The sequence below is a fragment of the Heterocephalus glaber genome, unplaced genomic scaffold, assembly GCF_053883595.1.
Source record: "Heterocephalus glaber isolate CG9 unplaced genomic scaffold, H.glaber_assembly_v1.0 deba00001730, whole genome shotgun sequence".
Classification (NCBI taxonomy): Eukaryota; Metazoa; Chordata; class Mammalia; order Rodentia; family Bathyergidae; genus Heterocephalus; species Heterocephalus glaber.
Window position 1 is genome coordinate 1557925 of NW_028258441.1, and position 23935 is coordinate 1581859.

Sequence of the window (23935 nt, forward strand, 5' to 3'; positions counted from 1 at the left end):
TTTTTTCCCCATTCCTAGCCCTCCCTTCACCCCCTCCACCCTTCCCTATTTCAAAGACTTTATTTCCATTTTTTCCATTTCTCATCACTTTTCCTTTCCCTTCTTTCCTTTCCCCTGCCCCTCCCACTACCCCTACCCCTTTGGAGCTTTTCTTCCTATTTTACATTATCCATTATTCATTCTAATCATTGGTACATTTTAGGTATACAATATAATGACATTCATCATTGGAAATTTGCACCTTTACATAGTCTCTCTTGGTTCTTATTTTTCACCCTTGCCCAGCCCTCCCTTCAACCCCTCCATTCCTCCCTATTTACAAAGATTTTGTTCCTATTTTTCCATTTTCTCATATTAATCCCATTCCCTTCTATCCTTTCCCCTAGCCCTCCCACTTCCTTCCCCTTTGCCCCTTTTCTTCCTATTTCACATTACCTATTATACATTTAGTTCTTATTTACACTTTCAGTTTCTCACACCAGAGAAACTATTCGGTATTTACACATCTGTGTCCTATTTATTTCACTTAAGACTATTGCGTCAATGTGCATCCACTTAGCTATAAATGTCTCTAATTTCTCATTTTTTATGGCTGAGTGGTACTCCATTTTATAAAAACCCACATTTTCTTTATCCAGTCTCCAGTTGATGGGCATTTGGGCTGTTTCCAAGTTTTAGCTATTACAAACTGTGCTGCTATGAACATGGGCGCACATATATCACTGTGGTATGATTCCTTTAATTCTTTGGGGAAGATCCCCAGCACTGGAATAGCAGGGTCAAATGGGACTTTCAGTCCTAGTTCTTTGAGGTATCTCCATACTGATTTCCACAGTGGTTGCACCAGTCTACACTCCCACCAGCAGTGGAGCAGGGTTCCTCTTTCCCAACAGCCCCACCAGCATTTGTTATTGGCTGATTTCATGATAGCAGCCATTCTTTCTGGAGTGAGGTAGAATCTCAGCGTTGTTTTCATTTGCATCTCTCGAATGACCAGTGATGTTGAACATTTTTTCATGTATTTATTTGCTATTTCTACTTCTTTGTCTGAGAAATGTCTGTTCATTTCAGATGCCCATTTTGCAATTGGGTCTTTAAATTTGGGAGGTCTGATCTTTTTAAGTTCTTTATAGATTCGAGATAGTAGACCTTTGTCTGAGGCAGAGCAGGTGAAGATTTTTTCCCACATTGTGTGTTGTCTCTTCACACTGCTGGTGGTTTCTCTTGCTGTGCAGAAGCCTTTTAATAAGAAGAGATCCCACTTGTTGATTGTTTGTGCTAGTTCACGGGCAACTGAGGTTTTGTTCATAAAATCTTTTCCTACACCGATGTCTTCAAGAGTTCTACCTAACCTCTGTTCCAACTGGTTCAAAGTTTCTATTTTAATATTTAGATCTTTAATCCATTTTGATTTTAGTTTAATGCATGGTGAGAGGTATAGACCTAGTTTTAATCTTTGGCAAGTTGAAGCCCAATTTTTCCAGCACCATTTATTAAAGAGGCTTTCTTTCGTCCAGTGAGGGTGTTTGGCTCCTTTATCAAAAATGAGATGGCTGAGTGTGTCTGGCGTTGTTTCTGCATCTTCTAATCTGTTCAACTGGTCCTCAATTCTGTTTCTTTGCCAGTACCATGCTGTTTTTATCACAGTAGCTTTGTAGTAGAGTTGCAGGTTGGAGATTGTGATTCTCCCTGCCATGTCTCTGTTACCTAGAATTGCTTTTGCTATTCTGGGTCTCTTCTTGTTCCAAATGAATTTTTGGATTATTTTCTCAAGGTCCATGAAGTATGCTGCTGGGATCTCAATTGGAATTGCATTAAATTTATATAGCAGTTTTGGAAATATGGCCATTTTCACTATATTAATTCTTCCTACCCAGGAGCAGGGGATGTCTGTCCATTTTCTGATGTCTTTTTCAATCTCTCTTTTCAGAGGGCCATAGTTTTCAGAGAAGAGGTCTTTGATTTCTTTCATTAGGATGATTCCTAAGGTATTTCAGTTTTTTGGATGTTATTGTGGAAGGAATTATTTGCCCTATTTCTCTCTCAGTGAGTCTGTCATTGGTGTAGACTAAAGCTATTGATTTTTGTGTGTTGACCTTGTAACCAGCTACTTGACTGCATTTGGTTATTAAGTCTAGAAGACTTTTGGTGGAGTTCTTGGGGTCTTCTATATAGAGTATCATGTCATCTGCAAATAATGACAATTTGACTTCTTCATTTCCTATCTTTATTCCTTTTATTTCTTTCTCTTGTCTAATTGCTGTGGCTAATGTTTCTAGAACTATATTGAACAAGAGTGGTGATAGTGGACATCCTTGTCTTGTTGCTGATTTTAGTGTGAAGGATTTCAGTTTTTGACCACTTAGTATGATATTGGCTGTTGGTTTTTCATAGATGGCTTTTATCAGTTTGAAGTAGAGACTGACCATCTATTCCAATTTTTTGTAGAGTTTTTATCATAAATGCATGTTGGATTTTGTCAAATGCTTTTTCTGCATCTATGGAGATAATCATATGGTTTTTGTCCTTGGCTCTATTGATATAGTGTATTACATTGAGTGATTTTCATATATTGAACCATCCCTGCATCCCTGGGATGAATCCCACTTGATCAGGGTGTATGATCTTCTTGATGATCTTCTGCATTCTGTTTGCCGTTATCTTCTTAAGGATTTTGGCATCTATGTTTATTAGTGAGATTGGCCTATAGTTCTCCTTTTCGGTTGGGTCTTTCTCTGCTTTGGGGATCAAGGTGATGCTTGCTTCCAGGAATGAATTTGGGAGTATTGCTTCCCTTTCAATTTCACTGAAGAGTTTAAACAGTAGTGGCAGCAGTTCCTCTCTAAATGTCTTGCAGAATTCAGCAGTGAAGGCATCAGGGCCCGGGCTTTTCTTAGGTGATAAGTTTTTAATTACATTTTCAATTTCATTGGTGGATATTGGGTTGTTCAGAATTTTTAGGTCGTCTTCGGTTAACTTTGGTAATTCATATGTGTCTAGGAATCTGTCCATTTCTTCTGTGCTGTCCATCTTATTGGCGTATAGGTTCTGGAAGTAGGTATTGATGATCCTCTGGATTTCTGCTGGGTCTGTTGTAACTTTACCCTTTTCATTCCTAATTGCATGGATTTGGGCCTTTTCTTTCCTTTTTCTGATAAGGTTAGCTAAGGTTTATCAATTTTGTTGATTCTTTCGAAGAACCAACTCTTGGCTTCATTGATTTTTTGTATCCTTCTGTTAGTCTCCATTGCATTGATTTCTCCTCTGATCTTTATAATTTCCTCCCTTGTATGAGCTTTGGGGTTGTCCTGCTCTTCTTTTTCTAGCAGCTTGAGGTTCAGCATCAGGTTGTTTAATTGGGCTCATTCTGTTTTCCTAATATGCGTATTCACTGCTATGAATTTCCCTCATAAGACTGCTTTCATTGTGTCCCATAGATTCCGATATGTTGTATTGTCATTGTCATTTAATTGAAGGAACTGTCTGATTTCTTCTTTAATTTCCTCTGTGACCCATTGGTTATTCAGAAGTGTGTTATTCAATTTCCACTTGTTTATGAAATTTTTTGAGTTTCTTTTGCTATGGATCTCCAATTTCATCGCACTGTGGTCTGATAATATATAGGAGATAACTTCAATTCCTTTGCACTTACTTAAACATGTTCTATGTGTGAGTATGTGGTCTGTTTTGGAGAATGACCAATATGCAGCTGAGAAGAATGTGTATTCTGATTTTGTGGGGTGGAAGACTTTGTAAACATCTGTTAAGTTCATTTGTTCAAGAGTTCGATTGAGTTTTAGTATTTCAGTACTTATTTTTTGTCTAGTTGATCTATCTATTTGTGACAGTGGGGTGTTGAGTTCCCCCACTAAAATTGTATTAGTGCATATATGACTTTTCACGTCCATTAGTATTTGTTTTATATAGTTGGGTGCACTAGTGTTTGGTGCATAGATATTTATGATTGTCATCTCTTCCTCTTGGATTCTTCCCTTTACAAGGGTGTAGTGTCCTTCTTCATCTCTCTTAATCAGTGTTGGTTTGAAATCTACTTGATCTGTGAAGAGGATGGCTACTCCTGCTTTTTTGGGGGTTCCCGTTGCATGGAGTATTGTTTTCCACCCTTTAACTTTCAGTCTTATAAGTTTCCTTTTGAATTAAGTGTGTTTCTTGTATGCAGCATATTGTTGGATTTTGCTTCTTGACTCATTCTGCCAGTCTGTTTCTTTTGATTGGTGAATTGCGACCATTAACGTTGATGGTTATAACCGAAACATATTGACTTGTCTTTGCCATGACTTTTTCTTTTTGTTGGGTTCTCCCCCTTTCCATTTAATTTCTTGTCATGCCAGATGGGTTCATTCTGCTTTGTTTCCTGGGGTTGTGATCCTCAATGTCTGTTCCTAGGATATTGTGTAAAATTCTTTGGAGTGCTGGTTTGGTATTCACAAAGTTCCTAATGTGCTCTTTGTCATGAAAGTATCTTATTTCTTCATCCATTTTGAAAGATAGTTTTGCAGGGTACATCAATCTGGGTTGGAGGCTGTTTTCTTTTAGGGCTTGGAATATGTCACTCCAAGCTCTTCTTGCCTTGATGGTTTGTGTTGAGAAGTCTGCTGTGAGTCTGGTGGGGTTTCCTTTGTATGTGATTTGTTTCTTCTCTCTAACTGCTTGTAGAACTTTGTTCTTCTGTTGTGTTTCTGGAATCTTAACAATTATATGCCTATGTGTAGATTGTTTTTGATCAAGGCTATTTGGAACCCTATATGCCTCATTTATCTGTATGTCAAGCTCTTTTCTCCTGCTTGGGAAGTTTTCTGCCATTATTTCTGTGAAGAGATTTTTTATGTCATCTGCACTCTCTCCTGTTTCTTCATTGACTCCAATGAGCCTTATGTTATTCTTCTTTGCCTCATCTAGTAGCTGCTGGATTGATTTCTCATGTTCCCTTATAATTTTGAAGCAATTTTTCTTTTCCTGGTCACTAATTGCAATCTTATCTTCTATATCTGAAATTCTGTCCTCACATTGGCTCATTCTGCTGTGTAGACTTTCCATGGAGTTTTTCATGTCCTGGAAATCTATTTGCATCTGTTTTATGGATTCCATTTGTTTCCTATGTTGGGATTCCATCATGTTCCTCAGCTCCTCTCTAGATAAATTAATCATGTCTTGCACTAGGGGCACAATTTCTCCTGTTATCTGAGAAATTATTTCTGATTTCATTTTTTCCAGGTCCCCTTTCTTGCCAATTCAGTGGGTCCAGGTGGTTGAGTATCAGAGTGTTCCATCTCATTTCCCTTTGAGATTGTTGTAGGTGATCTTAAAGTCTGGTTTTGAGACTTATTTATGTGTTTTCTCATTTCGACTGTGGGGGGCCACTGTTGGCGCCTGTACAGATTACCTCTTCTAAGCTGGGAGAGGTGGGACAGAGGCCGGGAGCAGCAATAGGGATGGTGGCCCAAAAGCCCTTTCCTGTGGACTTGGAGCAGCGGGAGGGATGGTGGCCTGGAAGCCCCTTCCTCTGGGCCACGAGCGGCGGGAGAGTAGGTGGCCCAAGATCCCTTTCCTCTGGGCTGGGGCAGCACTTGTGATGGTGGCCGGGAAGCCCCTTCCTCTGGGCCAGGAGCAGTGGGATGGCGGCTCAGAAGCCCCTACCTCTGGGCCGGGAGCAGCAGGACTCAGTACTGGGGTGTGGTGGTCCCGTGTCCTCTCTGGCTTTGTAGTGTGGAACCAGGTGGCTGTACAGAGGAATGGGGGTGGGGGTTCAGTGGATTGTTGCCAGGGCATGGGCTGATTCGGTTCCACGCGACTAGTGACCTCTGTAGGGCGTACGCAGTCCTGCCTGTCTGCAGTGGGTTTATTCGGTGTCTTCTGTGCGACTTGGGACCTCGGTAGGGCATGCATAGACCTGCCTGTCTGCAGCGGGCTGATTCAGCATGTTCCCCAAAATGTGAGTTTCTTGTAGATACCATATGGTTGGTTCTTTTTTTAAATCCACTAAAGCAATATTTGTTTTCTAATTAATACCTTTACAATATTTAAATTTAATATAATTATCACTATTTCAGACTAAATCTACATTTTAATTTTTTTTCCTTTCAAACTTTCTTTTTTGCTTGCTTTCCTGTGAGTTACTTGAACATTTTCTTAGAGTTCCATTTTGATTGTATATATATTTGTGTGTTGCTTAATGCTGGGAATATATTCCGAGAAATATGGCATGAGGCATTTTTTTTCATCCTGTGAACATCATAGAGTGAGAAATGTAGATATTGTAGGCTACTACACACCTAAGCTGTATGGTATAAAGAGTTTTAAATTTTATTTTATAAGCTTATTTTGGTTAAACATGGAGACACAAACACATCAGCCTAAGCCTGTACAGGGTTAGGATAATTAGCATTACTGTTTTCCACCTTCTTATATTAATCACATTGTAAGATCTTCAGCGGCAATAACATGCATGAGTCTGTTAGTTCCTATGGTAACAATGCCTTCTTCTGGAATACTTCCTGAAGGAATTATCTGAAGCTATTTTATAGTTAGCTTTAACAAAAGAAGTAGGTGTACACTTCAAAATAAAGATGAAAATTGTATAGTAAATACATAAACCTGTAACATAGTCACTTAGTATCAAGTATTATATGCTATACATAATTGTATGTGCTATACTTTTATATGCCTGGAAGCACAGGTTTATACCACCATTACCACAGACAAGTGATAAAACATTCTGACAGCTATAACCTCACTAGACTGTAGAAATTTTTCAGCACCATTATACTCTAATGAGGCCATTGTTGGATATGCAGTCCATCATTCATTGAAATGTCATTATTCAGTGCATGACTGTGTGTGTGTTTGTATATTATTGCAGACTATTGATGTCATTTCACCAGTTTGAGTGAAGCTTAGAAACTTTTCTTTCCTTTATTTCCTTTACCCTTCCTTATTACAATGTATTTGTCATAAATATTTCCTCTATATACATTTAGAATGACAGTAGACAGCATTATAATTTTTGCTTTAATCACCCAGCAGAATTTGGAAGAATCAAGAGCAGAAGGAAATTCTATTTACCATATTTTGCTTACTTTATTTTTCTTCCTTTCTGATGTTTCAAGTTTCTTTGTAAAAAATAATTTCCTTTTCATTTAGATAATGTCTTTAAGCCATTTATATTTTTAGCTGAAAAATTGTTATATATTTTTTGTTTTTTCTTTCTTTTTTATCATTCCTTTTTTAGTACATAATGATTACATTCACTGTAGGAGATTGGTATATGTACAATTTTCTGCCTTTCTCCACCTCCCCTTCTTTTCCAGCATCAGATTTATTTATCTTACAAGACCTTATGAAGTCAATTATCATATATCCAATTGAAAACCAGACTAATAGGCCAATGAAGATATAAAACATATAAGATAATTGTACTAAGTCAAGGTACACTTTTAGATGCATTATTCATGCTGGATGACACATTTTTCTTAGTATATGTTTGCAATATGTAGATATCACATTCAGTTTTGGGTTTGATACATATCCATATCACATCTTGATCATTTTTACTCCCCTTATTCCTTTTCCGCCTTTCCTCCTTCCTCAGATTCCCTTCCCATCTCTACTGAGTCTATCTCCCTGTTTCTTAACATGTCCCTTTATTTTGCTTTTAAAATTACTTGTATTTCAAGGCCAGGCATGGTGGTGTACAACTGTAATCCCAGCACTCGGGAGGCTGAGGCAGGAGAATTGCCATGAGTTCAAGGCTAGCTTGGGCTACATAGTGAGTACACAGCTAGCCTGAACTACATAGTGAGACCCTGTCTCAAAACAACAAGAACAAAAAATTATTTATATTTTGGATCTCTCATGTTAGAGAAACCATGTGATATTTAATGTTTTGTGACCGACTTATTTCACTTAGTATTATGATCTCAAAATTCATCCATTTTCCTACAAATGACTCAGATTTACCCTTTTTGGCTGAGTGGTACTCCATTGTTTATTTGTACCCCATTTTCTTTATCCATTCATCTATTTATAGACATATATAGACTGCTTCCATTATTTAGCCATTGTGAATTGTGCTACTATTGTGGATATAGTATTGCTATAGTATGATGACTTCAGCTCTTTTGAGAAGATAACTCGAAGAGATATAGCTAGGTCAAATGGAATTTCTATTTTAAGTTCTTTGAGGACTCTGCATACTGAATTCCAAAGTGATTGTACTAGTTTACATTCCACGTGGTCAGGCATAGTCACAGCAATGACCCCAATTCTCTGGTTGTGAATTCTGTAGTATTGATATTTTCCTCATTGCTGAGACATAATACCAGACACTCATAACTCTTAAATAAGGATAGGTTTATTTGGGCTCACAGTTTTTAGAGGATTCAGTTCAGAATTGGCTGGCTCAAGGCAGGAAGGAGATGGTAGAGGAAAGAAGTTCACATTATAGTGCCCAGGAAACAACGTGAGAATGGAGGAGCCAGGACAAATATACACTCTTTCATGTCACACACATACTGACCCACTTCTGACCAGGCCCCACCTCCTAACAGAAAGTCTGCTATACTTGATCCAGACACTTCCCAAAAGCTTGCCTTTGAATGCATGAAAGTTTTACAATCTAGATCTATACCATAGATACCTCCTCACTTGTCCTTTTTGCTCAAGATTGCTTTGGCTACTTTTTTGTGTATGCTTCTATACACATTTTAGGATTAATTTTTTCAACCTCTCTGAAGGTTATTGATGTTTTGATAGGTCATATATCAGTTGTATACATTGCTTTGTGTAGTTTTGACATTTGAACAATATTGATTCTTTTAATCCATAACCATGGATACCTTTTCATTTTTTTGTTTCTTAAATTCTTGGAGTTTTTTTTTTCTTCTGGGTTGTCTTGATTTTTTCTTTATTCATAAAGGATATTTACACTAGGTATAGTGTTCTGGGTTGACAGTTTCTTTCTTTCAGTATGTGACATATATCATGTCACTCCCTTCTGGTCTGCATGATTTTAGACGAGAAGAACATTGCCATTTAAATTATACTTTCCCTGTGGATAAAGTATTGTTTCTCATTTTCTGCTTTCAAGATTTTTTCTTTACCATCAGTTTTCAAAAGTTTGGCTATGCTCTGCTTGGTGTGGAATCCTTTGAATTTATCCTGTTCGATGTCATTCATTTCTTGACTCTGTAGACCAAATTTGAAAAGTTTTAATTCTCGATACATTACTTAGAGTGCATTTTTCAGCACTAAACTCTTTCTTCTCTCTGGAACTATAGTGACATAATACTATATACATTTTTGTTATTGTCACAGAAAGCTCTATTCAACCCCCATGTATTCTTTTTCTTACTTGTATGGAGTAATTTTTCATTGTTCTGTCGTTAAATTTGCTGATATTTTAACCATGGTCCCCTCCATTTGTTTTTTTCTTTATATCTTCTGTTTCTCTGCTAAGACATTCTATTTTTTCTTTCAAGTGTGTTCATAATTGCTTATGGGAGCATTTAAAAATAATGGCTGCTTTAATTTTTTGTCAGATAATTCTAATATTTCTGTCATCTTGGTGATGGCCTCTGGTGATTCTGTTCTTAATTCAGCTTTAGAGCTTTCCAGTTCTTGGTATAATAAATGACTTTTCCTTTTTCTTTTTTTTTTTTTTTTGAGACAGGGTCTCACTATGTAGCTCAGGCTGGCCTTGAACTCACAAGGTTGGCCTTGAACTTGAGGTGATCTTCCTGCCTCAGCCTCCTAAGTGCTGTGATTACAGGTTTGCACCAACATGCCCAGCAAGAAGTGATTTTGGATTGAAACCTGGAGATTTTGAGTATTAGGTTATGAGACTCTGGATCTTATTTAAACTTTTTCTTTCAAGTGGCTTCCTCTGATGCCACTTTGGCAAGGGAAGAAGGGCACCACTGCCTTATTACTGCCAGGTGAGTTGTAAGAGTCAAAATTCCCCACCTGGCCTCTGTTGATACTCATAGTGAGGGGTTTGCTTCTTGCTTTTGCTAGGTGGGGGTGAGAGTTCCAGTTCTCTCCTATGTCACTTCCTGGCTGCTCATCACATGGTCCCTAATGACACCTAGTGGGGGTTGGTTTATTGCCACTAGGCAGTGGTTAAAAACCAGATTCTCCACCCAGCTTCCTCTGACACCATCCCATGAAAGACAAGGAGGGCCATATTGTTACTTCTGGCTCCCATTGTGGTCTCTACTTCTACTGTTGGCAGGGAGGGACTGTCATTATCATCCACTAGAAACGAAAATCCTGGTTTCCTACTCAGTCTTCCCTGATGCCATCCTGGAGAGGGTATTGGGACACTTTGTTACAGACTGGAGAGAGGATAGAAGTTTAGGCTCCCCACTTGACCTTTGCTGACAGGAGTGAGCAGAGGGTCACAGTTTGTTCTGTAGCGTTTGGTTACAGAAGTTAATTGGTTAAAGGTTTCTATCTTGCTAAATTGCCCCTTTTCTAGGCCGTAATAGGGAAAGTAGTCTTTTGTTAGGGCTTTTTATGTCTGTGCCTATTGTTTCTGTGCCTCCATCTTCTTCGACTCCAAATATGGAATACATGAGGCAAAAAGAATACCTAGGGAAACTAACATCATGTCACTTCTTGGGTCTCAAGGTCCTAGATTCTGTGCCTTCTTCTTGCCACTTCTTGTTTGTTATATAGATATAATGGCCAGGGTTTTTAGTTGTATTTGATGGGAGAAATAGGACAAAGCGTATATACCCATCTTCCTAAACACAGACTGAATTTATTTTTTTTTATTAATACATGTTCTCAGTATATAGTGATTACATTCATCATGGGGAGTTGGTACGTGTACATAAAAGATCTTCATTCTTTTTACATCCCCTTCCCCACCCGTCCCTCCATCTCTTGGTCTCCTTCTCATTTGCAAAATATCTTATCTCCCTGGTTTTTTAAATCTTCAGTTTTTCAATTTTCCTTATTCCTTTCCTATGTTTTTAAATGTTGGACATTTTTCTTAAGATCTTTTAGCCTGAGTTTCATTATCCAGTGAAGATACGATGGCTTAATTTTATAGGGATGTTATAGAATTAAGTGAGATGACATGTGTCAAGTGATTAGTTTTGTGCCTGACACAAAAAAAGAAGTTGAAAGAATGTTAGTTGCTCTCTTTCTTTTTAGTAGTGTCCTTTGGTCTTGTCTCTCTTTGTTAGCCAGGACTTAGACAAGGTAGGACTGCATTGGCTAGAGGAAATATAAGGTAATGGTAAGAAATGTAAGAGTGAGTGAGGAAGTAGAACAGGAGAGCCCCAGTGATGTAGGAAAAAAAGGGAAATGTTGACTTCTACAGAAATGGAGCTGCCATTCATATGTAATTTGGGAATACCAAATCAGACATTACCTCCCTTTGCTTCATCTGAAATAAGCCGGTAATTCTGTTCATTAGTAATATTTCAATTTTATACAATTTCAGTTTATGCATGAGTCTTAGAAAATAGCTATCAAAGGGAAAAAAGAGAAAATGAGAAAGAAGAGAGTCTATACCTAAATCATAACTAAGAGGAAATATACTTTCCACTGCTTAGAATAAATGGAGTATAAATTTGATGACATAAAAATGTTTCTGGAATTTCATTAACTGGAAAAATATGTTTTCAGAAGACTAACTTGTCATCTGAAAATTATTTTCTTTTGTTTAGATCAAAAGCCCCAAATCTGTGTGACAGGGAGTACAAATGAATACAAAATATATATGTATTTAGTATGGTATGTGCTGTAGTATTAACTCATATACAAATAATTCAGAGTACAATTTCAATCTCAAATCTTAATTTATGAGTTTCTGCATGGTAGGGTTATATTTTTATAGTCATTTATATAGGCTTGTTTCATGGTTTAATTTTAACCATGTATTACTGATTCTAATTCAAATGTCAGAGTCTTAGATTAAAAACCCAGAGTGGATTTAAATTATGGGCTTCTGTTGCTTTTCACTTGCCTGACTTACCAATTGCAGTAAAGCATGAATTATAGCCTGGCTGTTCTCTGGAATACCATGACTAATACTAGAAACAATAATTGTTGCCATTCCTAAATCAAGGGAAACAGCATAAAAGTAGTAACTGATTTGAGGTATGGAAGGTAGATTTATTTCTTTTGGGATGAGAGTGAAAAATAGGTAATTTGTACATAGTTTTCTGGAATTGGAGGACTGGTTTTGTGATAATCAGTCTAGTGTTATTCAAGAGAGACTTTGAAAGACCATTTAAAGAAGAGAGACCATTTTGACAAATTAAAGAAAATAAAATCCCTGACTTGTGTGTAATTCAGAGGAGGTAAGGATGCAGCTCTTATATATCTATATTTATATCATCTATATCTGTGTCACTCATGAAAGAATCAGGGTAATGTTTTAGAATCCTTATCGTTCAATATGCCTTTCTTGATGATAAAACATTAATCAGAACTATCTGAATTAGGTGTGTTAACATATTTAGTAGGAACTGTATATAGAATATATTATAGAATGATGATTATTATTGTTAGTTGTGTGAGAATTTTAATAATGTATATGCAATAGAGAATTGAATCCTAAGAACATTGGCCTAATGTGGTCCTGGGAAGTATACTTTCAGGCCTTTCCTGAGGCACCCCCCCCAGGCAAGCCTCAGGAAAACAGTTGCCTATCTCCATTTTAAATGTCCTGGAATGTCAAGAAAACCTTTCCCTCTCCTCTTCATAGCCTTTCTCTATAGCCATCCATTTTACTCATCAAAGACATCAAAGTTACTGGTTTGGGGAGAGGGCTTAATTGTGACCTGAGTCATTTATATAAAGAATATTTATAGTGTCTAACCTCAGTATTTAGATAGCCTTCATTTGACAGTGATTGATTTAGAGAAACTCAGAAATCAAGAAATTTATTTATTAAGATATGAATAACAACCTTACTTTTTCAACAAAGTTCTGTTATTATATCTACCCCCCATCATAAACAGAAATGTCAAATCCTCTTATTGCACTCATATAGTTTTTGAGTTCAGGATCTGAAATTAGACAGCCTGACTTCATACTTTGTTCTGCCACTTACTAGGTATGTGATCATGTTCAAATTACTTAGCTTCTCTCTGCCTGTTTCGTCTATAAAATGTGTATACAATACTTCCTATTTCATAGGGTTGTTGTCAGCCTTAAATATGATAATACATGTAAAACATTTCAAAGAGTTTCTGTTGTATAATGAATGGTTAATAAAAGTTAGCTATTATTACTCTTAGAATGATAAATAATACCAAGCAGTTACTGTCTATATCAGCATTTTGTCAATCTCAACATTCTTTTCTTTAAAAAAATTTTTTTATTAGTACATGTTTGTAGCACATAATGTTTATATTCATCTTAGGGAGTAGGTACATGTACTTAGAATATTTCAATTCCTTTCGCTCCCCTCCCCCTCCCTCCCCTCTACCCCATCTCTATATCCCATTCACTTTTCAAAAGACCTATCTCCATTTTTATTGTTTAGCATTTGTTTTTTAAAATATCATTTCTACTTTGGGTTTATTATATAAGAGAAGGTATATGATATTTAAGCTTGTGCATCTGATTTATTTCACTTAACATTATGGTCTCAAGGTGCATCCATTTTCCTACAAATGATTCAATTTGATCCTTATGGCAGAGTAGTACTCCATTATGTACAAACTATTTTATTACTCTTTCTTTTCGTTTCTTTCTTTTTTTGTGTGTTTTTTTGGATCAAACCTAAGGCTCCACACACATTATGCAAGCAGTCTTCCTCTGAGGTACACTGCCAGCTTCAAACATTATTTTGATACAGTAATATACCTTATTGAGAGGTGCATCATCTTTTAACCATTAGGTTGGGAACATTAGAGTGACAATTTAATTTACTAATCATTGTTTGAACATTAATCAACTGCCAGCCAACTATATATCTGAACAGACTCACATTATATATTCTCTTCCACTGAATAAAATCCTTTAGCAAATCATACAGATTTTATCTGTTAAAGAGTTATGAAAGGGAGATGGTAAATCTAAAACAGGGGAAATATTAGAAATGGTATGAAACTGAGCTTTCATAATACAATAATATGTGAGGTAATAGTAGCTAAGTAATACTATTGCCAGCATCTGACATTATTCTACATACAGTATTTGCTTTTAGTCATTCTTTTCTGTGACATTTTGAGTAAAACATGTTATTCATTATTTTACTATTAATCATGTTTGTATCCCTCTAAAAGATGTCATTAAAAGTTTTGCTGTGTCTTTAAGTATATATATATTTGTGTGTGTGTGTGTGTGTGTGTGTGTGTGTACCAGGGATCAACCTTGGAACCTTGCGCTTGCGAGGCAAGTGGCAGAACCACTGAGCTAAATCCCCGGCCCTTTAAGTATAATTTTTTAAATAACCAGCAAACAAAATTATTTCTGGGACAATGTGGGTTCAGTTTGGTATGGTAAATAAAAATAAATAAAAATAAATAAAAATATTGAATTCCATGTTGGTACATTCTACTGCAATAAACTTTTGAGAAATGTAGCAACTGTGTTATTAGGGTTACCTATATAAATAACCAATGCCATAGTGATAGTGTGTGATTCCAGAGAAAACCAGAAAATACATTCTTAGCCAACACGTATATAGCTTGTGTGTTGTAGCTAGAAATAGAATAAGGGGTTACAAAGTGCTTCTTTGCTAATTCTGTGGAGTGGACATTTAGCTCCCTTCCTCCATGGTTAGAGACCTCTGTCCTTTTGCCAGCTGTTGTGTTCAGTTGTCTGGTTTATTTTGGGTTTGCCGTGGGTTAATTCCAGGGGGAGATATCAGTTGTATATCTTTGCCTTTTAAAATATCTTGTACAAATATGTTACGAACATTTTTTAGGGGAAAATCAGTCTTTCTAAAACAGTTTGTGTTTGAGTTCTGGGGAATTAGCCAGGTTGTAAAATGAATGTAGTAAAGAAACCAGTCCTCTATTAATTTTAAATACCTGCTGTGAAAAGTGTTTTGAAGCAGCATAGCAAACAAGGGAATGCTGTGGACACTTTGTAGCAAAACATTTGGATGTCTAGATATCCTGCGGGTAAGCGGGTAGAGATGGTGCAATCAATTGAATTGGTAGCTCATTACCAAAGAGATAGATTGATGTAATACTGAAGGACCCCTACTCTCACTGTCAGGGATCTGCTTAAGCCTATTGTATTTTAGATATTTTTATTAATAACTTGAATGGAAACACAGAAAGCTTGTTTGCCAGATGTAAGCAGGCCATAAAGATGAACGCATTGAATCCAGACTCATGACATAAAAAGAACTTGGCTGATTGGTCCTATGTGTCTTAATGATGAAATCTTACAGGGATATATGACAAGGTCTGTACTTAAGAATGAGGCTGTGTTATTGATTGGCTGAGTAGTTGTTTGTACTTGTATGCTACTGGTTTCTTTACTACCTTTGTGACCTTGGACAAGTTACTTAACCTTGTTTATCCCTCAGTTTTCTCTTTTACAAATATATGCTCATGGTAAGAAAAAAAATTCAATACTGGAATAGTGGAAAGGGACATACACTAAAAAATAAGTCTTTCAGGCCTCTAGTTCCCAGTCCCTTTCTCCAGATGTTGTGTGTGTGTGTGTGTGTGTGTGTGTGTGTTCTTACACAGATGACAGAGATAGTCTAGGCATATAATAAGCATGTGGGTTTATCAACCTTCTTTCTAAAAATATATATCATATATGATGTACACTATTTTCCTTCTACTATATGTTTTACTTGTCTAGTATAGAGGTTAAAATAATAGAATTTAGAGTCACATTACTGGAATTTAAATCCCAGCTCTACTATTTGACTGGTTATATAAACTTGGGCAAATTACTTAACATCTCTCTGCTAACAGGGCTAACTTAACCAATAAGTACAGTAAGCAAAATGCTTAGGACCTGTTATATACGTTTAGGAGCTCACAAAAATTTTAATGTTAGGTACCCATGAAAATATTTTAATAAGAAAAATGAATATTAAAATAATATATATATCATAGGGAATCCAGCCTGGATTATATTTGTTTTAATATACCAAAGCAGTTGTAAAATATTTTTAATTTTTTTTTATGGAAGAAAGGTCTCACAAAGGTGAAGGTGACCAAGACTCACATAAATCATAATGTGACCTAGACCTAGTGTGCCTTGGTTTCATCATCTGTGAAGTGGAGATTATAATAGTGTCTACTTCATGGGGGTTATTGTAAAACATATCTTAGTTAATATTTGGAAAGTTGGTAGTACTTGGCATACATTAAATATAAACTATGGACATAGTAAGAAATTTAAATACTACTAAAAAAGTGTAAATGTAAATCTCTTTCCCATCACAGATCTCCAGTCCCTCAGCTTCCCTCTTCAGAAATAGCCACTGTTAGCATTTTTCAGGTATCCTCTAGAGGTTGATTGTATAAACATATCATGTTCTATTTAATTAAACTTTCCTGCTTAATGGGCATTCTGTTTTTTTCCAACCCTTGCTATTTCAAACAATGCTACAATAAATATCCCTATATGTATGTCATTTGCAAATGTGGAGGGCAAGAGCAGGGTAAATTCTCTAAAATATAATTGCTAGATCAGTTATTTAAAAGTTTCATATATTTTGATAAATTAATCTCCATGCTGGTTGTGTTGGTTTAAATGCCTATCAGAAATGTACGAACACGCCTGTTTTCCCATATGCTCATAAAAATAGTATTATCAAACTTTGGATCTTGACAATTTTATAGGTGAAAATGGTATCTTATTGTAAATATGTTTTTCTTTTCTTACAAGTTAGCTTTAAGAGTTTTCACATTCTAAAAGTAACTTCCTTTCTTTCTCGCCTGTAAACAGTCCATATCCTTGACTTATTTTTTCTGTTGCTTCTATTTTTAAGTTGTTGGAGCTCTTTATATATTAATGAAGTTAATGTTGTATCTGTGATATTAATTGACAATATTGGATCTTTTCTCTTTTAACTTTGGTTATACTTTTTTTATGAAGACCTTCTACGTTTTTATGAACTTAAATATTTCAGTCTTTTCTTTTAGGCTGCTGGTTTTTGTGTCCTGTTTGAAAAGGCCTTTCCTACTTTGGCATAATTAAAAAAACTTTCATGTTATTTTTTGTGATTTAAAAAATGTTTAAATCATTGATCCATCTAAGATAACAAGTTTTTTCCCTCTTCAGAGAACTTCATCTTTCAATGTAATCAAATATATCAAAACATTTTTAATTATCCTTGCACTTTGTATCTTATTTAAATGGAACTTCCTTATCCCAAAGTCATAAACTTATCTAATTTTTCTAATACACTTTAGGTTCTTTAAACCACTTTAATCCTATCTAGAATTTACTTTGATGCAAGGAATGTAGTAGGTATCCAGCCTATGTCTAGCCAGCTGTCACTGTATCATTTGCTTAATACAACCTTTCCCCCCAGTAGTTTGGAATGTGGCTTTTGTTCCAATACTAAAGTCTCATACATGTTTGGCTCTATTTCTGAACTGTGTTTTGTTCTGGTACTCTGTCAGTTTGTACATCAGTATCAAACTCTTTTAAATACCATACTGATTGACAAGTATATATCCTTAGTTTATTAAGAGTATTTTCAGTCAGCAATAGATGTTGAATTTGTCAGATACCTTCTCAACATCTATGATCAAATACTTTCTCAACATTTATTTTTATGTCTTGATTTATTAATATAGTGAGATATGTTAATGGATTTCCTAACATAAAAATAAGTTTGCCTTCCAGAAGTAAGCCCAATTTGTCACTGTGTCTTATCATTTTTATTTTTTTGCATTTTTTTACTCATTAAGTTTATTGGTATATTTTAGGTATACATTATGATGACATTCATCATTGGAAATTTCTACCTTTACATAACATATCTTGATTCTTATTTTTTCCCCATTTCCCTGCCCTCCCTTCAACCTCTCCACCCCGTGCTATTTAAAAAGATTTTGTTTCCCTTTTTTCCTTTTCTTATATTTTTCCTTTGCCTTCTTTCCTTTCCCCTATCTCTTCTACTTCCCCTTCCCCTTGCCCTTTGGACCTTTTTTTCCTATTTCACATTATCTATTATGTATTTTGATCCTCATTTACACTTTCAGTTTCTCACACCAGAGAAACTATTTGGTTTTTACACACATGTGTCCTATTTATTTCACTTAAGAGTATGGCCTCAATGTACATCCATTTAGCTATAAATGGCTCCAGTTTATCATTCTTTAAGCCTCCATTTTATTAAGAAAAACACATCTTTAGCAGTCACCAATTAATAGGCATTTGGGTTATTTCCAAGATTTAGCTGTTACAGACTGTACCACTATGAACATGGGTGTGTATATATTGCTGTGATATGATGGTTTTATTCTTTTGGGAAGATACCCAGTGGGGAAATAGCTGGGTCAAATGGGACCTCTAATCCTAGTTCTTTGAGGTATCTTCCTACTGATTTCCACAGTGGTTGCACCAGTCTGCACTCCCACCAACAGTGGAGAAGGGTTCCTTTCTCCCCACACCCCTGCCAGCATTTGTTATTGGTTGATGTCTTCATAGCAGCCATTCTTTCTGGGGCAAGGTGGAATCTTAGTGTTGTTTTCATCTGCATCTCGCGGATGACTGTGTCCTATTCTTTTTTTTTTTTTCTGTGTCCTATTCTTTACATGGGGTTTCTAATTCTATTTGTTGATAATTTGTGTAGGAATTTTGCATTGGTATTCATAAGTGAGATTGAGCTCTAGCTTTCTTTGAACTGTGAAGAAGATAATCTGGTTCTTCTCTGTGCTATAAAACAGGTAAAATAACGTTGAAGTTATTTATTACTTGAATGTTTTGTAGAGTTTATCTGAAACTTCTGGACCTTTTGCATTTTGAGGAGTACACTTGGACAATACTTTTCAATTTAATTGATAGTAATTTTTGTGGTACAAGGGATTGAAACTGGGGGCTAATATTCTACTACTGAGCTACATCTCAGCCCTTTAAAAATTTTTATTTTGAAACAAACTCTCAGCAAGTAACATGGGTTAGTCTTGAACTTGTGATCCCAAAGAGCTGTGATAACAGACGTATGTCACCTTGCCAGGCTGTAGTAATTATTTTTGAATTTTCAATCTGTTCTTGAATTAATTTTTGTGATTCAAATAATATGGAAAGAGTACATTTCACCCAGGTTTCCAAATGTATTTATATAAAGTTGAATAAATTGTTGTACAATAAATCTTTTGATTTTATCTGTCTGTGTTCACAAGGAATGAATGAAAGATATGGTGAAACTTTAAATTAAAAAAAGTTATTATAATAAAACCGACATTACTAAAACTATTGGACAAATGTGCTCAAAGTGAAGAGATGTATTTTGAGGGGGAATTAATGGCAATGTGTCTTTTACTGTAATAATTTACAAAAAAAATTTTGAATGTTCACCATATTTTATGATCACCCCAACTGTTCAAATGTTTACAGCAGTTTCTGTCAAATAACACCATTATGATGTGTTTTCATCTACATTAGTCACCAGATCGGGCATTGAAACTTCTGGCTCTTTCCCAACTCAAAATTACTATGTAAATCTTTTGAATTGACTCAGGACATTGAGATAGCCACAACAGTGTAACTAAATGCACTCAAAAAAGACTTTCAGACCTGCTTGAGAAAATGGTAAGAAGGGAGGCTTTTGAAAAAATGGCAGAGTGGTAAGCAGCAATAAATCAACCTCTGCACGATTCAGAATATAGGCACTGGAAAATAATAACTTGAGGAAGAAAAGAAGGAGGGAGATGGATCCCCGGGACCCAGGAAGCATCTGAAGGAAAAATTGGAGCCTAAAGAGATTGAAGAGACAGACCACATTGCAGAAAAAGGAAAGAGCAATCTCTACTTTCTCCCAGGCTCCTGACTTGTGAGAGAAAGGAAGATGGAATCTACAGAAGCATAGTGAAAGTGGGTGCCCCCAGAGGCCTTCAGGGAGAAATACACCAGTATAATAGAGCAGTGGATGCCATGCATTGCAACAACTGGTGAGTGACTCCAGTCCAAGCTTTTGCCATATAGCCTGGTGAAGGTGCCTGGTCAGATGCCATTTTAGGGAGGAGCCAACTAAATCTGGGACTCAGAGCAGCCACAGGTTGGCTTTATCTAAAGGCACCCAATGTTAAACTCACATGCTCAGGGAGCTGAGGTCAGACGGCAAGAAACACCCAGAGAGCCATAAGCTAAACAACTCAGGCCCCACCCCTACAACCAGAGGCTAGGTCACCTGAATTTCTGTGGATTTGAAAGTCCCAAAACTGTCACCACACCCTAATCCTGCTGCTGGCTTTTTCAGATTATCCAGCACAGATCTGAGATCTGACTGCCTACCTTGTCTACTAAGGAGAGCACAGTCATACCTTGAATTGTACACTGCCATAGAACTGTAGACCTCCGAAGATAACCACAAGCTTGAAATCACAGAGCATTTTCTTTTTTTCTCTGCTTTTTAAAAAAAAATTGTTCTTTTTTTATTGCTTATTTTTGTATTTCTGTGAACTTGAACATTGATTTTATTTTTCTTTGTTTTGTTCTTGTTTTTGTTTTCTTCTTTTTTTCTTCTCTCATCTTTACCAGTTTCCTGTTGCTTGAGTAATCTTCCTTTGTCCTTCAGCCTTGCTTCTGACCTGTTTTTTCTTTCATTTCTCTATTTTTTTCCTCTTTTCTCTTTTAAATTTTCTCCCTTTAGCACAAAATCACAGTATTGAGTGGATATTTACTGCATATAATTTTCTAATTTGCCTTAGATTATCTAGGGTTAAAGGAGGTAAATTGTTAGTTATCAGAGTTTGTCATTTTCCAGTCTGTGTTTGATGCTATTGTTGTTACTGATTTTACTGCTTTAGCCAAGATGACATAGTTGATGTTATCAATTTATCTTCTTTCTATGCTACTACCTAGATTGTCTGGGGGTCATTAACAATACTACAGCCCAGTACCAAATAACTAGATGCTAAGCCAAACATGCTGCAACTTTTTCATCCCTAATAAACAGAAAAGGCAGCATCCCAGAACAGACTCAAAGGTCAAAAGCCAGCTATGCCTAGAAGATATCTCTGAAAAGTAATCATTTCCTTAAGAGGTCTCAATACTAGTAATAAAGCTACCTATCACAAGCAATTCACAAACCTCAATTCAGAACAAACAAATAAACAAAAAAATGAGAAAAGCAAGATGGAACCCAACATCCCCAACTTGCTCAAGGCAAATCAAAGGGCCAATGAGATGGAAGGAAACAAAAGCCACCCAGCTGAACTTTCTGAAATGGTAGTAGCAGAAGTAACAAATCAGATGAATAAGTCTCTTGACAAGACCAAAACATAAATAATTACCCAGATAATTAAAAAGATGATGACCACAGTGAAATAAATGGTTAGAGAATCTAGAATAGATACATATAAAAATTAGAGAAGCTTAGGAAAGAGAGGGAAACCATGAATGCCCAACATAGGAAAGAACTAGATGCCAAAGACATTCAAACACATATCCAAGAGATTAAAATTTCCAGTGAAAGCATATGCAGCAGAATCAACCAATGTGAAGATATAATATCAGATCTCAAAGTTAGGGTTTAGATGCTGATCACCTAATGAAACACATCTTAAAAATAATAAAGAGAACACAAAATCAATCCAACAGCTGCTAGATGGTCCAAAGAAGAATAGTATCTGATTAATTAGAATCAATGAAAAATCAGAATATAGCACAAAGGACATAAAATATTTGTTCATAGAAGTAATACCAGAAAACTTTCCAAGCATGTAAAAAGAACTTGACATACAGATTTTCCATATAGAATTCCAAATGGCCATGATTAGAAAAAAAAATATACCAAAGCATATAATAGTCAAGATTCCAGAAATTCAGCAAAAGAAAAGAATATTAAAAGCTGTTAGAGAAAAGAAACAGCCTATTAAGGAAAACCTATCAGAATTACAGCAGACTTCTCAGCACAAACCCTTATGTCAAGGAGAGCTTGGAGTGAAGTATTTCAAGCTCTAAAAGAAAACAGCCTCTAACCCAGATTGATGTACCCTACAAAACTATCTTTCATAATTGATGTAGAAATAAGATACTTCCATGATAAAGACTACCTAAAGAAATTCATGACCAATTCCAGACATACTCACCCATCTCATCTTTGACAAAGGAGCCAACCACCATCACTGGAGGAAAGATAACCTATTTAATAAATGGTGTTGGAAAAACTGGATTTCAACCTGCCGAAGATAACTATCACCATGCACCAAACTAAGATCGAAGTGGATTAAAGATCTAAATATTAAGACAGAAACACTAAACTTGCTGGAAAGATAAGTTTGGTAGAACTCTTGAAGACATTGGCATAGGAAAAGACTTTATGAACAAAATCTCAGTAGCACGGGATCTAGCACGAAGAATCAACAACTGGAATCTCATCTTACTAAAAAGCTTCTGCACTGCAAGAGAAACCACCAACAGAGCTAAGAGACAACCTACAATGTGGGAAAAGTTTTTAGCAGCTGTACCTCAGATAAAGGACTACTATCTAGACTATATAAAGAACTGAAAAAAATCAGACTCCCCAAATTCAAAGACCCAATTCAAAAATGGGCATCTGAAATGAACAGACATTTCTCAGACAAAGAAGTAAAAGCAGCAAACAAATATATGAAAAAATGTTCAACATCACTGGTCATTTGAGAGATGCAGATGAAAACAACATTGAGATTCCACCTCACCCCAGAAATAATGGCTGCTATCAAGAAATCAACCAATTACAAATGCTGTTGGGGGTGTGGAGAGAAAGGAACCCTTCTCCATTGTTGGTGGGAGTGCAGACTGGAGCAACCACTGTGGAAATCAGTATGGAGATACCTCAACGATCTAGGACTGGATGTCCCATATTAAAAGAATCATACTACAGTGATATATGTGCACCCATGTTTGTAGTGGCACAATTCATAATAGCTAAAGCTTGGAAACAGCCCAAGTGCCCATCAACTGGAAACTGGATAAAGAAGATACTTTTTTTTTTTATAAAATGGAGTACTACTCAGCCATAAAGAACAAGAAACTAGAGACATTTATAGCTAAATGGATGCATATTGAGGCCATCCTCTTAAGTGAAATAAATAGGACACACATGTGTAAATACTGAATAGTTTCTCTAGTGTGAGAAACTGAAAGTGTAAATAAGAGTTAAAATGATTAAAATGAATAATTGATAATTTGAAATAGGAAGAAAAGGTCCAGAGGGGTAGGGGTGGTGGGAGGGAAAGGGGAAAGGAAAGAAGGGAAAGAAAAAATTATGAGAAAAGAAAATAAAAAGGAAACGAAGTCTATGTAAACAGGGAAGTGTGGAGGGGGTGAAGGGCACACAGGTAATGGGGTAAAAATAAGAACCAAGATACATCATGTACAGGTACAAGCACCCAATAATAAATGTAAATGTATTGTATACCTAAAATATGCCAATAAAAGAATTTAAGGAAAAAAAATTCATGACCACTAAACCAGCACTCTAAAAAGTTCTGAAGAATATTCTAGAAAAAGACAATGAAGACAACAATTCCAGGTAACCCAACAGAATGAATCTACCAGGCAAGGCAAGTAATTAAACAGAGGAGAAAAAAGGGTACCAAGCACAGGAAAATAATGACATGGGTAAGTCAGTACATATCAGTTATAATCAATGTAAGTGATCTCAGTTTACCAATCAAAAGAAATAGATTGGCAGAATGGATCAAGGAACAAGATCTAAAAATATGCTGCATTCAAGAAACACATTTAACTCAAAAAGTAGTACATAGACTGAAAGTCAAAGGATGGAAAACATTACTCCATGCAACAGGAATCCAGA

At 36.0% G+C, this 23935-nt stretch overlaps 1 long non-coding RNA gene across 8 annotated transcripts in view; it reads left to right on the forward strand.

Moving 5' to 3' along the window:
• Positions 1-23935, forward strand: part of LOC110347145 (uncharacterized) — a 116876-nt gene that overhangs the window by 45033 nt on the left and 47908 nt on the right. The window lies entirely within an intron of this gene.